This window comes from Danio rerio, chromosome 8, assembly GCF_049306965.1.
Source record: "Danio rerio strain Tuebingen ecotype United States chromosome 8, GRCz12tu, whole genome shotgun sequence".
Taxonomy (NCBI): Eukaryota; Metazoa; Chordata; class Actinopteri; order Cypriniformes; family Danionidae; genus Danio; species Danio rerio.
In genome coordinates, this window is record NC_133183.1 from 35,943,711 (window position 1) to 35,960,523 (window position 16,813).

Here is a 16,813-nt window from a genome sequence, read left to right on the forward strand (position 1 = left end):
GAGTGTGTATGGATGTTTCTCAGTAATGGGTTGCAACTGGAAGGGCATCTGCTGCATAAGACATATGCTGGGTAAGTTGGTGCTTCATTCTGCTGTGCTGTTTCTTGGTCCCTTAGTAAAGGGACTAAGTAAAGAAAATGAATGAATGTATATATAATTTGTACTGTATAATATATAAACCTTTTCTCAAATATATCCACACACATTATATTATATATTATGTCAAGACATTTATTTTGTTCAGGTTCTGTCAAATAATAATATAAATTTTGTAAATTGGAAAAAAAAAATAGTATGTAAGGGACCGTCTATATAATGCTACAATCAATCTCCTTATAATATTCACAACAATCCTGCATTTTGATTGGTTATGCAACCTGCATACCCGTAGGTCTGATCACACATGTAGCACAGCACTAAGTTGAGGGCACTTTAAACTATATGTTGTCAAACTGATTGCACAAACAACCTAATTGGTTGTTATTTCATTCAATCATTCATTCGTTTATTTATTTATATGTGAATGTCAACTAAGAAATCAATTATTTATATATATATATATATATATATATATATATATATATATATATATATATATATATATATATATATATATATATATACACAATTATTTAATATACAATTAATTTAGACTAAATGATTTAATTCCTGAAAGATTTTTTTTTTGGGTGATGATATCATTATGTTTTTTTTTTGTTTGTTTGTTTTTTGCTTTTTTAATGGTGGAAATAAAATCGATATAAAAAATACCAGCATTACTAGGCTAGTACAGTTGAAAAGAAAATCATTGCTCTTTAAAACATAATATGGGAAATATTAGAAAAAAATACAGAGAGCTAATAATTTTGCCCTCAACTGTATTACTAATCCCATAGAATTCATATTCTGTAAATGAATAAACGTCAAAACGGCTTGCCATATCACAAATAAAGTGCAGGATGTTGCTTCGGTTCTGTCATGTGACCGAATTACTATAGTAAAACTGGTAAACATGCATTTAGCCGATTACAGTATATTTGACGAGGCTGCTACTGTTCGCAATGTGTGCACATAACACATTCAGTGGATCACGCTTCAGAGAGCTCGAGTCTAACGAGTGAAACGTGTAAACCTATAGCTCAAATCATAAACCATAGCGTTCATCCATATTTGCTTATTCATTCAGTGGAAATAGACGTCGTCGTTAATTAATTTAAATAGTTGCCTTTTAACACATCTTAATGTGTCTTTATTGAGTTGTTAATTATGATGAATATTTAAATGTGATTCGTAATCAAATTAATTGCAAGTTTCTAGTGGATGACCGTAATTAAAAGGAATCAGACTGCATCACTTGACAGACAAACAGATGAGGCCTTATGTGACACTGCAGCAATTTAGGAGTTGTTTGTCCAGTTTATTTTTCTGGATAGATATTATGAAAACGGTTAATCAAATTGAGACATAAATATATACATTTTTTTTCATTTTTTTATTATTATTTTTTTTAAGAATGATTCTGTTCATCAAGGCAGCATTAAAAAAAATATTTATTAAACTTTTAAATAATTGCTTTCTTTTTGTATGTAGCCTCAAATGAAATGATTACTCCAGTCATTATTGCCATTATTACTTTTATTACCATTAATACTACTATAGCCTACTATTACTACTACTACTACTACTAATAATAATAATAATACTGTATTTTAGAATGATTTCTAAAGGATCATGTGAGTCTAAAGACTGGAATAATAAAGCTGAAAATTCATCTTTTAAAATCACCGGAATAAATTATGACATTAAATTATAAACTACTTTTATAGTGCAATAACATTTCACAATTTTACAAATTGTACTGTATTTTTGATTAAATAAAAGCAGCCATGGTGAGCAGGATAATATTGACCAGTAGACAATATATATATATATATATATATATATATATATATATATATATATATATATATATATATATATATATATATATATATATATACGCCTCCCACCAGTGCCGATATACAGCCATATCGCACTGCTACTCGTGTGATATTGCTCATATATATATATGAAGAGTTCAGATCCACTAACCTCCAAGTGACATCTGTAATTTTCTTCTAAAATTAGATTTTTTTCTCAGAGTCCTGTTTGTGTTCAGTTATATAGTTATTTCACTTTAAAGGTAATGCAAAGAACATATTATCAAAGGACATAAAAGTGGATTTTGGTTTTTGGATTTGAACTATAGACTTAGATTAATAAAAAATCATAATCATTTTTACGTTAATAACAAGTATAATTTATATGCATTTTTATAAAGTAAAAATGATAGGAGTTTCATTTTATACACTGGAATCTCACAAGGAATAAAGCCCATGACATCCATCTTCTGCTGTAATATGACTCTTTAATCTAAAACCCAACTCCACAGCTCTTGTTTTATTCCCTTAAATTTAGTGGTATTGTGGGTGGAATTAATTACGTGTGGGTGTGTTAAAAAGCGTCCAAGCTCTATATGAAAATGACCTTTGTTCCATATTTTGTCTCCTGTTGTATTTGTTTTGAAGACGTGCCAGTAGATGTCACTGTTCCAATAACAGCAAAATGTGCTGTCTTGTTCAGTGCGTGGACCTTTTGTGCTGAAGGATAAGCTAAACTGAAACTCTGAGGTAAATATTGAGCGTTTGAAGTGAGTAATCTTTAAATCTGTTAACTAAATCATAAAAACCGACTTATAAGGCTGTCTCATCCTGTCTGTTACATCATGAAGGCCAATTTCACATTATCATGACAATCTCTAAATGAAGCACTTGACAGCTAGCCTTGCTATCACTGCATATTCTTACCTTTGACAGTGACGTGGGGGAGATTTGATGGAGGGACGGAGCGAGAGGGAGAGAAAGAAAGAAAGGCAGAGGAGCTTGTCAGAGTTATAATACTGCTGCCTTGGTATCTTCTAAATTGACTGGGTGACAAACATGTCTGTCAGAGCTGTGCCAATATAGTTTAGGGCCTCTCGTGATGGGGCACACACCCAATGACAGAAACAGGTCATTTCCACCGGCTGGCCACATAAATCCACAGTCTGGCCCCTGTCCGACTGCTGAGACTGCAGAACACACACTCACGCTGAGCTACACACGTGCACACACATACTCACACACAGAGGAAAGGACAACTGTAAAGCATCAGTCAGAATACACTCACTTGGATTTGAAGATTAAGATAGGAAGTGGTGAGAGGGTCAATGGCATGATGCTGGATCTGTTAAATCATTAAATGCAGCTGATACTTGATATGACTTGAAAATATTTTATGAAAAATGTTATGATGCATGTTTTTATTTCTGTAAAAAAACAAACTATACAGTATTAAAAAAAAAAAAATATATATATATATATATATATATATATATATATATATATATATATATATATATATATATATATATATACAGTTGAAGTCAGAATTACTAGCCACCTAAATGATTTGCCCCCTGCTTATTTTTTCCCCAATTTCTGTTTAACAGAGAGAAGTTTTTTTTAACACATTTCTAAATATAATAGTTTTAAAAACTATTTCAAATTTATTTTATCTTTGCCATGATGACAACAAAATTTTACTAGATATTTTTCAAGATGCTTCTATACAGCTTTAAGTGACATTTAAAGGCTTAACTAGGTTAGTTAGGTTAACTAGGCAGGTTAGAGTAATTTGGCAAGTTATTTTGTAACGATGGTTTGTTCTGTAGATTATTGTAAACAAATATAGCTTTAAGAGGCTAATAATTTTGTCCTTAAAATGGCTTTTAAAAAATTATAAACTGCTCTTAATCAAGCCGAAATAAAACAAACAAGTCTTTCTCCAGAAGAAAAAAATATTATTAGACATTGTGTGAAAATTTCCTTGCTCTGTTAAACATCATTTAGGAAATAAAAAAATAATAATAATAAAAAAAAATCAAAGGGGGGCTAATAATTATGACCTCAACTGTGTGTGTGTGTGTGTATGTGTATGTATATGTATATATATATATATATATACATACACACACACACGTATACAGTATATATATTAAATACTTATATATACTCATTAGACAGATATGCAATTAGACAAATAAGCTCTGGATGTTAAATTGTACAGATTTGCTATAGATATACAGTTTATAAGGTGCTGTGTACAAATGCATATGAGAAATATTTACACACATACGCATATACATACACATATACAGTATGTATACATACACATTCATAGACACAGACACACACAAACAAACACAGTTAAGGGAAAAATGAATGGCCCTCCTGTGCAATATTTGTTCATTTTTAAATATTGGTCAAATGATATTAATGGAATAAGGACATATTTCCCATATTTAATATTCCTAATGTTTACTATGTTGTTTTTTTTCTTCTTCTGGAGAAACACTTATTTGCTTTATTTTGGCTAGAATAAAAGTAGTTAAAAAGTTGAAGTAGTAAGGCCAAAATTATTAGACCCTTTCAGCATTTTTTCTTCTTCAATAGGCTACAGAACAAACCATTGCTATATGATGACTTGCCTAATTACCCTAACTTGAGTAATAATAATATCCTAGTTAAGCCTTTAAATTGCACTTTAATTTGAAAACTAGTATCTTGAAAAACATCTAGTTAAATATTATGTAGTCATCATGGCAAAGATAAAAGAAATCAGTTATCAGAAATCAGTTAGTAATTAAAACTATTATGTTTACTTATGTCTTGAAAAAATCTGCTCTCCATTAAACAGAAATTAGGAAAACAATATAAAAGAATTCAAATGTAATCGAAGGGAGCTAATAACTCTGACTTTAACTGTAGGTGGGTCATAAAAATGATAAATTATTGGAAATTAAATTAAATAACAAAGCTTTTTAAAATACCAAAGTAATATTAATATAAACAATACTACTACTATTACTACTACTAATAATAATAATATTTTTTTTTCTAAATCATATACAGTTGAAGTTAGAATTATTAGCCCCCCTGTTTGTTTTTTTCCTTAATTTCTGTTTAACGGTGAAAAGATATTTTCAACACATTTCTAAACATAATAGTTTTATTAACTCATTTCTAGTAACTGATTTATTTTATCTTTGATGACAGCAATTAATATTTGAATAGATATTTTTCAAGACACTTCTATACAACTTAAAGTGACATTTAAAGGTTTAACTAGGGTAATTTAACTAGGCAGTTTAGGGTAATTAGGCAAGTTATTGTATAACGATGGTTTCTTCAGTAGACTATCGAAAAAAATATAGCTTAAAGGGGCTAATAATTTTGACCCTAAAATGGTCTTTAAAAAATTAAAAATTGCTTTTATTCTCGCTGAAATAAAAAAATAAGACTTTCTCCAGAAGAAAAAATATTATCGGACATACTGTGAAAATTTACTTGCTCTGTTAAACATCATTGGGGAAATATTTAAAAAAGGTAAAAAAAATAAATTAAACTAAATTATTAAATATATACTTTATGAGAGAAAGATAAAAAACAATTCTAAACTTTTTTCTTAAATAAAGAATAAGGATGTGTGCAGATATTTTTTTTCTGAAAATCCTATATTTCCCCTTTTCAATCGATTTTTAAAGCATTTTCTCAGTCTTAGACACTTGTTTGTCATTGATCTTAATCTGCATGCAGTTACAGTCTTTTAGGGGTGTCATAAAATGCACATACTTTCATTTTAAACAGTATCTATTTTACATAAACTACCGGTCAAAAGTTTGTTGTCAGTTTTTTTTTCAGTTTTTTTTTTAAGAAAACGATTCTGTTCATCAAGGTGGCATTTATTAAATGTAAAAAAAAAAAAATCAAATAACTGCTTTCTTATTGTATGTAGTTTCAAATTAAATTATTACTCCAGTCATTATTGTTTATCTCCAACATTAATAACAATAATATAAATAATAATAATAATAATAATATAAATAATAATAATAATAATAATAATAATAATAATAATTTGTGATTTCATAAAGATCATGTGACTCTGAAGACTGGAGTAATGAAGCTAAAAATTCATTATTAATAAATTAATTAATTAAATTATTATTAAAATATTATAAATTAAATGGAATAAATTATTAATTAAATTATAAACTACTTTTGAACTGGAATTTATAGTGCAATAACATTCAAAATTTTACAATTTGTACTTTATTTTTGATGTAATAAATGCCTTGGTGAACGGGATAAGCTTATTTTAAAATATTTAAAAATGCTACTGACCCCAAACTTTTGATAAGTAGTGTATATATGCATTTAAATACACTGTCAGTGTTGGTTTACTCTCATCAAACAGCATCATAATGCTAGAAGACTTTTTAAATTTGAAATGGAAGGTCATAAAGACACTATTTTTCCTCATATAAAGGTGACCAAGTAAACCTGAATTTGAATAGTTAAACCAGACTCTTTTATTCAACTCAAATAATGCGTGACTGAAAAAAAATGAATACAGATCGTCCTTCTCTAAAACACACACACAAATGCCACTGCCTTTCTCTGAAATGCTAATACCTCTCCAGGTCTCATCCCCCTTCTACAGTAACATGCATTGACAGTCTGCATAGCCCCTTTTCTCTGGAAGGCAGAAAAAAAAAGCCCAGTGCAGTGCCTGTTTAGAAAGGAAACGTATTAATGTTTCAGTATGTACGGGCCATGATCAAATATGCGCTTAAAAGATGCCTGAGCCAAGAGCTGGTGTTGAATGTTAAAACCCCATACATCTTCAAGGTTATCAAGGGGGACGGAGACCCTTTTCCTCGTATCCGCTTTTGCCTGATTCCTTTGAACGCATGCATTAAGTCGGCGGTGAGGTTTTGCGCTTGAAGGTGACTTTTAAAAGGCAAAGCCAAGTTGCTGTCTGCGCCTGCTGTCTCGCACACTTTTTTAATGGTCGTTTATGGGGTCGGGTTGCTGTTATGGGGTTTAAGGGTGGGTCAGCTCCAGGCGGTTGCACGTACACTACTGTAACTGTGAGGCTTTGGTCCACAATAGCTGTCACCGGAGCGGGGGTCATTTTCTCAGCTTGTGCTGCGATATTAAAATTAGGTCATCATCTTTGCGGCACGGGCCACTTTCCCTCTGCCATAGATCACCACGGGCCCACTCTCGGCTCCTCATTACACCATATTTGGTCAATAAGCCATTAACATGCCGCAGAGGATGTTAATAAGCATTCTGCATGAGATGAGAGCAAAAAATGTGCTTGTGTCAGTGTGTGTATGTATGTGTGTGTAAGGCTGTAAAAGAGACTTTACAAGAAAGCATGGCCGTTGAAGCCATTTTTTGACTTATCGGACCTGACGCCATACGGTGTATTCGAGGTCATAGCAGTCACATCCTGTGATTGTCAATGGATACTGTTGACCTTTAACCTTTTTGAGATCTATGGAACGTGTCGGACATCAGAGCATCCTAATCAGATCGTTCAGGTTTTTATTTATCAATGTCTTGAAAGCGTTTTAATTTTTTTATTTGTTGTTGTGCATAAATAAACAGTGCTGTGAGCTATAGCAGACTCCCTACACAACCTCAGGCTCTGCTCATTTAACTTCTCGTGCTCAGTTTAACCACGCTTGGAATTTGGTTGAAAAATAAGCTTGAGTTTTGACTAGCCTGGCATTTGTATAAAGGGTGCAAATTAAAACTAGAAGTAAGACTTTTATATCTGCAATATTTAAATAATATTAGGTTTAAAATAATTAAATACTTTAGTATCTTAATATAAGTGAATGAGTAAACTTGTTGCATTAAAAGCGACAATATGTCTTTATCTTTAAAAAGTGAGTAGGTCTGTTGTAATTTGTAAGTAAAGGTCAACTAATCTCTTTAAAAGCAAGATGTTTACTATTTTTTTTTTAAGTAAACAAATTTGATCAAAAGCAGTAACTCATCGGTAGGCCCACATGGAATCTGCACATGCTGAAATCTGCAGATTTATTAAGATCTAGTTATTTACTTGTGTAAATGTGTGTAAATTTAAATTTTAGTTATTAAATTAATTTCAGTACTATTATTGACTAATATAAAAGTTTTCATTTTATTTATTGACAATACAGTTTGTAAAATAATATTCTCTGTCTTTTAATAGATCCATTATAGGAGAGACTTGCTTTGTTTACTAAATCTAGATGGATTTACATTGTAAACATTAAATAAAAATAAAAAATGTTGTTGTTTTTTTTACTACATATAATAAATTTTTAGTTATGATACTCCCAAAATAATTCCACTTAAATCCGCAAATTTATTTACAACATTTTCCACTGAAATAGAAAAATTGCCTGCAGATTCTGTTTGGCCCTACTTATCAGTTATGATGATAAAAAAAAAAAAAAAGAGTTCTACAACCAATACTCTATTACTCCACTCAAGGTATAAAGATGGACTATAAGAGGAATTAAGGGGATTTTACATAACACCTTTCGCAACATTTATTATGCTGTTTGACCATTAATGTCTATTCCAATTGCATTCTGGGGGCCTGGAAATGCAAAACTGGCTTTATAATGTTCAAATCACAAACAATTAAGAACTGTAACTTCAGCTTAGAATGTGAAATACCAAGGGCTGTCATGAATCTCATGTTTACGGCAGAACTGAATATAACCCAATCATTTTCTCATGATCATTTTCAGCAATTAAAAGATTTTACTTTGTGACTCCAGTAATATATCCTTTATGTCTTTAGATGTATTTAGAGTTGATTGATTCATTATTTTTCTTTTCAGATTAGTCCCTTATTTAATCAGGGGTCGCCACAGCAGAATGAACTGCCAACTTACGCAATGGACGCCCTTCCAGCTGCAGCATCCATACACAGTCATTCACACACATGCACAATGGACAATTTAACTTATTCAATTCACCTTTAGCACATGTCTTTAGACTGTGGAGGAAACTGGAGCACCCAGAGGACACCTCCATGTACACGAGGAGAACACGCAAACTTCACACAGAAATGACAACTGGCTCAGCTGGGGCTCAAACCAGCGACATTGTTGCTTTGTGGTGATCTTGCTACCCACTGTGCCACGGTGATGCCACCTACTGTTGATTTATATTTTAATTAGCATACATTTACATTTAATTAGCATATACATGCAATGAATACCTTTAACTAAAGTTGTATTTGTCTGTGTGGTGTGATATACAGGGTTATTCAAAAAGAATTCCACAACTTTGAAAATCTGAATTTAATCAAAGAAACATGATGACAACAGCGCTCCTAGCGACCAAATGAAACTTCAGACTTCAGCCTACTTAAATCGATGACAGAAAGAGCTTAGCTCTCCTTTTCTTCTTTGCAGAGTTCTCGATTTTCAAAGTTGTGGTATTCTTTTTGAATCACCCTGTATATTCGTGATCATGGACCACAAAATTTTCCACTGATGTATATTTTTCAAGGATTGGACAATATTTGGCAGAAATACAACTATTTAGGTTTCTGGAATGTGTGGGTTCCAAAAAATGTAAATAATGAGAAAATTGCCTTTGACGTTGTCTAAAATAAGCTCTTAGCAATGCACATTACTTTGTTGTTAACTGATGTAAACATGTTTTTTTAACAGTAGAAAATTTACAAAATGTCTTCATGGAACATGATCTTTGCTTAATTTTCTGATCATTTTAGGCATAAACAGAAAATCTGCAATGTAAGTCTATAAAAATACAATATTCTAGTCAATGCCACAAATACAGCAGTGCAATTTGATATTTTAGTCAAGATTTGGTTATTAAAAACAATTATAAATAAATAAATAAGGCGGTTCATTCTGCTGTGGCGACCCGAGATTAATAAAGGGACTAAGTGGAAAATGAAATGAATGAATGAATGAACTGTAATAAATGCATGCAAAAATTAACTGTACTGATGCAAAAGTAAAGCAATTGAAAGCAGTACAGTATCTATTTAATGTATTTAATATTTAGTGCCTTATTTGTGATGCATTGATGATATTAACATGAATAGGTCTGTTTTGTGTTCTTTCTAAATCATAAACATCTTAAGGACACATAAACATCCATTTAACATCCATCAGGACACATCTCAGATGAAGCGGATGAGTATAGAAAAAAAATGTCTTTCACAATTAAGTGCGTGCATCAAATAGACATCTCTGTCATGTATATGTGTTATCAGAGAGAGAATGTGCAAAGTTCAAAATAAGAGTAGCAACAACATCTGTCAGTTACGTCAGTTAACACAGATGATCATTTTAGCTTGGTTTGCTAGAAGGAACATGTAATTGAAGTCTAGGTGGGTTAATACATTTTTTTTCGAAATATAAATATATTCTAAATATATTCTAAATATAAATTGATGTTTATCGATTCTTCAATAGGAATGTTTTTTTATCCAAATCTAAATTTATATTTATGGATATATATATATATATATATATATATATATATATATATATATATATATATATATATATATATATATATATATATATAAGGATAAATAATTATTTTAATTTTTATGTTTTTGTAGTTTAAAACAGTATGAGATTAATGTCCCATAACTTGAACGCATAAATAGATGGAAAACACCCATGAATCACGATGATCAACAGGCAACTTTTTATGAACATACAGTATAATGTATTTTTTACACATAAAGTAGTAGTAGTGGCAGCATGGTGGCATAGTGGGTAGCATAATCACCTCACAGCAAGAAGGTCGCTGGTTCAAGCCTTGGCTGGGTCAATTGGCATTTCTGTGTGGAGTTTGCATGTTCTTCGTGTTTGCATTTTACCCACAAGTCCAAAGACATGTGGTAGAGGTGAATTGGGTAAGCTAAATTGTCCATAGTGTATGGACGTTTCCCAGTGATAGGTTGCTGCTGAAAGGGCATCCGCTGCATAAAACATATGCTGGATTAGTTGGCGGTTCATTCCGCTGTGGCAACCCCAGATTAATAAAGGGACTAAATTGAAAAGAGAACGAATGAATGAATGAATGAATGAATGAATGAATGAAAGTAGTAGTACATAAAGTAATACTTTTATACATTAGTAGTATGGATTTTTGAATCCTTGCAAGCTTCACTCTGTTTACTGAATTTGCATGGTCATCACAGAATATAACTAAACTGAATAATTGTGAAATTAAGCTGGTTACCAAGTACAGCATTTGAGTTTCGTGGTTAAACATTCATGACCGTAAACACTAATACTGGAGCATGAGTTCAAATAATGAATCGCTTCCTTTGTGATCTAATTTTGTTTTTTAGTGGCTTAGCACAGTGGGTTATCATTCTGGAGATGTTTTCTGTTTCACAATGAATCGATTACACATCAGATGTCACAACAACTGTGTGCGAGAGCAGATGTATGAATCAGTCCAGAGGCAGAGCGGCTGTAACAAAAGTCATTGTCACGACCCATGTTCTCGTTTACTGTAACACACTTACACGCGTGTAGCATAACATTTACGAGCGACTCCATCCAGCACGGGCTGGATTACAGCAAAATCAACCCAAACCTGGTTTCCCGACTCCCCTCGTCTGATGACTCGCTCTCACAACACAACACAACCACGAAAAAAGCACATTATGAACACTGGCCCGTTATTTTATTATATTTTCTTCTCTTTGATTTAATTTATTTTTCCTTGCTTTTTTTCCTGAGTGCCTTCTTCCTGCTTGTGAAAATGGGGTTTATATTGATGAGCTGGGCCCCGATATTGATTTGCCATCACTCCCGGTGTGGACATTTTCTGGTCTATTATACTACACTTGCAGCATATTCCCACAGCAGCTGTAAACTGGATATATGGACAACCTGACCTTGGCAATATGGAGATAATGAAATATCCTTAATGACCCTCTCGCAAAGATTTTACAGGCAGAGCTATAGACTGCTGGCCCCATGTACAATAATAGCAGAGGCTTTCTTTTACAAAAGCCCTACAAAATTCAGAAGCTATAAGCACGCTCATAATACTCGTTCCTCTATTTGTGTCTTCTTAGTATCAGATTTGGCTGTACAGACACCAGCGTTGCATATCAGTCTATTATTTAAAAAGTAAATAAAAGTAAAACGGGTCTTCTAAGGCTGCATTTATTTAATAAAAAATGCTGTAAAATATGCAAATATCATAAATATTACAAGTTGAAATGATATGAATTATTTCAAAGAACTGCTTTCGGTTTTGTACATTTTTAAAAATGTATTTTATTTTAGTGCTGGCAAAGCTGAAATTCCATCTATCTTTGTAAACGTTATATTTAAAAATGAAGAAATCTGTAAAAACTATTTTTCCTTGTTGTATATTACATGCACTTGCAAGCATTACGACAGTAAACTAGGCATAATTACCTCACTGGTACCTCACTTAGTAACCATACTGAAAAAATGTTGTACAAAAAACAAAATAAAGATTTTTATTTTTATTTAATTGTTAGCTTTATTGTATTAGGTAATACTAGTTTCATCAACTTTAATTTGTTTGTTCACTAAATTCAAAATTATACATTTTAGCTTAATTTTATTGGACACTTGTAAGATATTTCACATTTTAAGTAAACATTACTGCCTTTGTTGGTCAATATGTAATCCAGTTCAACCTAATCACATGAGGAAGGAACTATTTTCCTAAAAATATGTCTGATTTGTACAATTTCATCTATAAAAAATACCCAAGTTCCACCCCCTAAATCCATCTGTCATTGGGGGATGAGCAAATCATACTAAAATGTATGATTTGAGACTACAAATTCATTTAAAGCCATTAAATCAACAAATAACAAATTATTTTTAGATTGTGTAATTATTTTGCAAGATTCAGTTTTTAACTTTGTCAAATGTTTGTTGAACGCAAACTAGGTCTCAACAGTAAACACACAACTAATACATAAATCAACAAATGTGAAAAAAAATAACAAAAGATTAAATTATGTTGGCAACTAGTCCTCACATTCTTTGCTGAGAGATGGGGTCCTGCAGATTTTAGCTCCAATATTAAATAGCTAAATATAAGCTAATCAAAGTTTTGCTAGGTGTACTAGACACTTCCGTGCTGGTTTGTTGAGGCAAGTTGGTGCTAAACTGTTAAGGCCGAGACACAATAACAATTGTTGTGGGCTTCACTCGGTCAGGCTAAAAGTCCAAAAACTGAAGAGTAAATCCAAGATGCAAGTCTCAAACCAAGCAAGCCAGTGGTGAGTGTTGCACATGTTGGATTATTACTATTATTATAATCAGATATATTTGCACGAGAGAATCCAACCTAGACTTATTCTGAAAACCTAGTTCTTTTTACATTTGTGGAGAGCACCAAATACGTTCCAGAAGGTATGTTTTTTTTGCATTTTTTGTTATCGTGTATCCCCTAGAGACCACTGTGGTCGCTATTTTAATTTCAAATTTCTCTTGAGAGTGGCATTCGCGCCTGCTTTTCTCATGTAAATCCAACCGAGGTCGCTGTCAACTGACTGACTGACTGACTGACTGACTGACCGACCGAACTACCGACCCCCTACCCACTCCCTTCCCTTAAACCAATCAATAGTGTTTTCAAAAGCACACATTAATCTGTGTCCACCCATTCCCTAAAACCCAATCGAAAGTATTTTAAAAAGCAATCCAGAGAAAGAAAATCCACCTGATTTTTACCATGCTTTCAGATTTAACCACATTCTCACCTTGTTATTAACTTGTTTATTTAATTTTTTGACTTTAGTTTTCATCTTACCTGCTTTTTAGAACTGTTCTTGGCCGGACTTGATCCCCATCATCGAAGTCAACTCTTCCCCATGTCTCAAGTCCACCGATGTATGCTGCAGGTCACCAGATAAACTGGTAACAGTGGGAAAGCTCCATATGGAGGTAAGTGGCAAGCTGCTAGAGCAAAAAGGAACGGCATCATACCGCCTCGCAGCGTTTATTTTTAACACAAAATGCAGCCACATGTACTTCTGGCAACATAATTTACCATCTCAAGAAATGTATATTGGGCTACTTTGTATAGGGCTATGTTGAGATAATCTCTCAGTGGTGAGTGACAATTACTTTTATAATAGTACTAGATGCTGCTTTGTTTACACTGTGTCTGTGCCTGTCAGAAATTTGGTTTCCCTCTACAAAATAAGAAAAAACAGATCACTTCCCCCCCACAGAGCATACATGCACATCCTCTTGCACAGGTGCAGAACGTGGCTCTCATTTCAGTCAGCTTTCATTCTTTTGGTATGTTTACTTGCAACTTTTTGGTCTAGATGCAATCCAACGTGAGGTGACAATACAGCTGCGTTATGTTGTTGCTAGATGTTTGGCATTGGGTTGGTGTTTCCGGCTCTTAATGACACTGTGTTGTACCATAATCTAACAGTGTTGATATGTATTAGGCTAAAAAGTTTAAAGTGTTAAAAAAGTTTAAAGTGTTAAAATTCACAACAGTTCAAAATCAAAAATGATGGCAAACAAATGTACATTAGTAAAAAAATAAATAAAAAAGAGGAAAGATAATGCCTATAGATCTGCATTTAGAATGCATTTCAGATTATCTTTAAATCTTACAATTCTAAAAACGCACAATGGAAGCATTTTGACAAGCTGACTCGAGACTTTCAGACCCCACTGTTTGGGATATTTAGGAAAGATAGGGTGTGAATCCACAATTGTATAAACTAATAAGCTGATCTGCAAATGAAATGCCCGGCTTGTCAAAATTATGGCTCATCTCTTAACAAGCATTGGTCGAAAAAACCAGGACGGATAATGATAAGGTATCTCCAATCCCATTACTATGGGGAATCTCTGAATGAGCAGCATGTTGAACGTGTCTGTGTCTTGCTGTGAGTTGAAACCTCGGCATTGGGTGTATAGATCATTACTTGTCTGACTGTCTGACAGGCCCCTTCACTGCTCTGTGCCTATGGAAGATAATCATCGGCAGAGCCGGGTAACAATGAACTCGTTCCAGCACTCCAGTATTTCCAGGAGAGCACTTCAAACGCACCTCTTCTCCCAACACAAAAGAAGCCATCTCCTTTGATGTCACTGTCAAAGACTGAGTTTTGTTTCCGTCGCCTTCAGAAACTCCACCCCTTCTTTCTCTCTCGTTCTTCGTCTCCACTGAAAAAAAGAGTGGAGAAGTGTGCGCTTCTGAATCGTGAGAAAGAGATTTTCACATGAAAAGTGCACCTGCGTTGTTGGCGAAGGCCTCGTATGCTCCGCTGAGAGGCAATCAAACAAATACTTCACTTTTAACGTGATCGTCTGGGGACTGCGCAAACGCTTCTGTCATGAACGACGCACAGTTCACCCAGAGATTTTTTTGTTTTGAGCCAATTAAACCTTCTGCTAATTACTCTCAGCATGTTTTTGGCTAGGGGGAGGGGGTGTTTCTTAGATTATTGTGGCGTATTTTCCCTGTCTTTTGAAGGTAATGACGGGAAAAGCCAATTAATAGCGACAACTGACTGAGAAGAGTCAGGATGCATGTAGGTCTTTCCCTTCAGAAGATCTAATAGTATTACTGTCACAAACAGCAGACAGGTTAAAAAAAAAAGAAGAAGAAGAAGAATCATCATTAACAAGAATAATGTATTGCTTGTTAGGCTTAAAGGGATATTTCACCCAAGAATGAAAGCTTATTCATCATTAATGCTTATTTTATTCCAGACCATCATGAGTTTCTTAATTCTGTTGACCATAAAATGTTTTGAAGAAAGCTCAAAATCTGTAACAATTGACTTCTCTAGTTGGAAAAAGAAACAATATACAAGTCCAAGGTTACAGGTTTCCAGTTTTCTGCTGATTATCTAGTTATTCAACAGAACAAAAAGTTTGGAACAATTGAAGGGTGAGTAAATTATGAGAGAATTTTCATTTTTGGGTCAACTGTTCCTTTAAAGCAGGGGTCATCAAACTTGTTCCTGGAGGGCCAGTGTCCTGCAGATTTTAGCACCAACCCTAATCAAACACACCTGAACAAGCTAATCAATGTCTTACTAGGTATACTCGAAACACCCAGACAGGTGTGTTCAGGCAAGTTGGAGCTAAACCCTGCAGGGACACCGGCCCTCATGGACCGAGATTGGTGACCCCTGCTTTAAAGCTTTCAGGAACACAAGTAACATTTTTTTTTCTTTGTGTATGCACTCTTGAAAAGAAAGGTTAAAGGGTGCTTTCACACCTGTGAATCGATTCATATATTCCAAAACAGGGATAAAAATTGTTACAATGTTGCTCTGTTCTTGGTGCAGTTCGCTTTCACACGGCAAAGTTTCTAAATGGACCAAAATAGCTAAAACATGTCATGTGCGAGTAAACTCTCCTCACATTGGTCAGAATTTCATGGTTTATTTTGCAGAGTCCCGCTCAGCTGTCATGTGTCTTTATTTATAATAATGAGCAATAAGATATTATAGAATATCTCAGCAGAAAGCTGAGGTTTAATTTTGAATGGTGACACCCACAGATGTTGTCAAATATAAAGCAGACATTATAGAGATAAATAACAGATAAACTAAGACTGCAGGTCAGTCAGTTTTCCTTACAGCTCCCGTTAATAGTTCAGCATGCTTTCACTTTCGTATTTAAAATGAAACGCACATGACCTCCAGACCTACTCATAATTCTCTCTTTATATAGCTGTATACAGTATATGACATATCTATGATACACTGTGATATAACCTGCCTCGGATGGTATTGCTTTCTTACTACAATCGATCTGCTCCAGAGTTCGTTTTCGATCCGAGCGCGATAGCTGGATTCACATATGCCAAACGAACCACACTAACTAGGCAAATGAGACCGGTTC

General features: G+C 33.4%; 1 long non-coding RNA gene across 1 annotated transcript; it reads left to right on the forward strand.

Moving 5' to 3' along the window:
• Positions 1-2,545: 2,545 nt before the first annotated feature.
• On the forward strand, positions 2,546-15,355 carry LOC141375664 (uncharacterized). Its single transcript, XR_012384459.1, has 3 exons — positions 2,546-2,669; positions 13,751-13,873; positions 14,900-15,355. It is a non-coding gene; the product is annotated as an uncharacterized lncRNA (long non-coding RNA).
• The last annotated feature ends 1,458 nt before the right edge of the window (positions 15,356-16,813 follow it).